We start from the raw sequence: 2,392 nt of genomic DNA, 5'->3' as shown, positions 1-2,392 counted from the left end.
CTCTCCTTCTAGCCACTACACATGTGCTCAGCGACCTCGATACTGTCTGTGGGCGACGTATTGAACCACTCTATGCGTCCCTATAGGCGGCAAAACTTGTCATTACTAGTATAAGCATTATTATAGCAGTAAGGAGTTAATTCAGAACAGAAATGTTGACTGTTTTCAAATTACCATAATTTCTGGAGTATATATGGAATGATGTGACTGTGAAAAAAGAAACCAATACTGCCCTCTTTGCGTTGTTAAGTCTGTTTTTCTTTTTTTTTTGTTATCAATACCTAATGCTTACAATGTCTAAAATTGCAAATATTAAATTCTTGGATATTACCCCTCAGTGGGTATGAGCCTTGATAGAGGCCGCATCCATATCATCATCATTATAATCACGAGCAACTGCTTTGGGCGCTCGCTCATTCAGTTTATTCAGTTTCGTCGAAGTAGGCCTGTTATCAGGAGAGAATGGCGGAACGAGAGGATATCCCCCGAGAACGAGAAGACAAGTGTGACTTCTGTAGTACTTGGAGTTCTCTTTGGGCGTGGCTCATATGCTATTGCCAGCGTCTTGTATATTCTACGTTTGGTTTTTCAGGCGACAGTGACAACACGTAGCTCTAATTACCGGCTAAAGAAACACAGCGCAAGCGTTGTAGGCTATACTCCAGCATGGCGAATCGAAGAAAGAAAATGTAGAGTGATAAAGTGAAGATATTCCGAAATATTTAGTCCCACGTCAAAATGACGACCACACAAACGAAAAAAAAAACACGTCGACAAGACATGTGCTTACTTGCAACTGTTCATTCCTTAAGTTATTCCTTTTAAAAACATGCGAAAAATAATTTGCTTACTAAAATACACAAAGAAATTTTATATCGCTGAATAAATGGCCACCATGAGCCAGGACGACCCGCTTAACCAGTATTACAGTGGCTAGAATAGCCACTGTACCAGTATACACACAGTTGATAAAATAACCACAAGCAACACGGCGTGCGCGGCGTGACCAAAAAAAAAAACGGCAAAATGAACGTTTCAGGTCTATTCAGGTTTTCTAGAACGCGAAGTAACAGATGCACACGCGGTATTTTGTGGTGCTGATTGATTGATTTGTGGGGTTTAACGTCCCATAACCACCATTTGATTATGAGAGACGCCGTAGTGGAGGGCTCCGGAAATTTTGACCACCTGGGGTTCTTTAACGTGCACCCAAATCTGAGTACACGGGCCTACAACATTTCCGCCTCCATCGGAAATGCAGCCGCCACAGCCGGGAATCGAACCCGCGAATCGAACCCGCGACCTGCGGGTCAGCAGCCGAGTACCTTAGCCACTAGACCACCGCGGTGGGGCGTATTTTGTGGTGCAACCACAAACATAAACCCAGAGCGTATCATATTTGTTCGCTTGAAAACACGGTCTCGCACGTGCCCACGTGGGCGAACAGCTTGCAACGGAATTGCCGTAGCTTTGCAAGCGTCTCTGCATGAGTTCATTGCGCTCGTGCAGCTGATGCCATCACTGCAGATACACGCATACGCGTACCCAGAGGCGTCTGCTTGTTTATATCATGGCCGACAGCACCGGCAGCCAAGCACCACTGAGGTGGAGTGTGAAGACATATGTGACAGCATTCTTGTTAAAATGACAGATGTCCTAAAAAGAAAGCTGCATTATTAGCGTGTTTGCATGCACGCAGGTCCAATTGATAATGCTAAATGCCACCTTTTAAGTCTCTGGGGTAGAAGGTATACATTTGGTTTAACTGCGTCGGCGAATATGTCTCTGGAACTCGTTCAATTGCCTAATTCATTCGATTCTAACGGGATTGTATATATCTGTGTAGCATTCGCGTTATCTCATTAGATGCAAATTTCATTTCATTGAAACGACATTGAAAGGTCAAGTGTTTCAATGGTATTACACAAACTGTTTGGAAATGAATGGATTTCGTAAAGTGCACACAAAAAAAAATGTCCTTAAGTGCACGGAAAGCACATGAGCATACAGTCACAGGTTTCAGCCAAGAGGTGAAACAGGTTTCAGCTTTTACCTAAAACACAAGATTCACCTAAGAGGAGAGTGTGCAAAATCTGCCTCATATTTTCACTCTGTAGGGGAAAGGGAGTTGCGAGGAACCTTAATATTCATGCCCTGATGGAAAACTGTGGGTCCAGAATATTTATTTCATTTCTCGATACAGCAGTCTTATAGGGTTATGAGAGTTAGGGTGATGTATGTAGATTACAAGATATACAGGCTTGACTAAACAAACAGGTTATGGTATCCCAGGAATAACAGTGCAGCATATAAAAAAAGTATAAAAACATATAGAAAATATTTAGCCCAAAGTGTAACTTATAAGCGTTAGTACCAACTCCGATTCATAGTT

The sequence above is a fragment of the Rhipicephalus microplus genome, unplaced genomic scaffold (assembly GCF_043290135.1).
Source record: "Rhipicephalus microplus isolate Deutch F79 unplaced genomic scaffold, USDA_Rmic scaffold_49, whole genome shotgun sequence".
In the NCBI taxonomy this organism is placed as follows: Eukaryota; Metazoa; Arthropoda; class Arachnida; order Ixodida; family Ixodidae; genus Rhipicephalus; species Rhipicephalus microplus.
The sequence above is the reverse complement of the archived record's forward strand: the minus strand, read 5'-3'. Positions refer to the sequence as shown.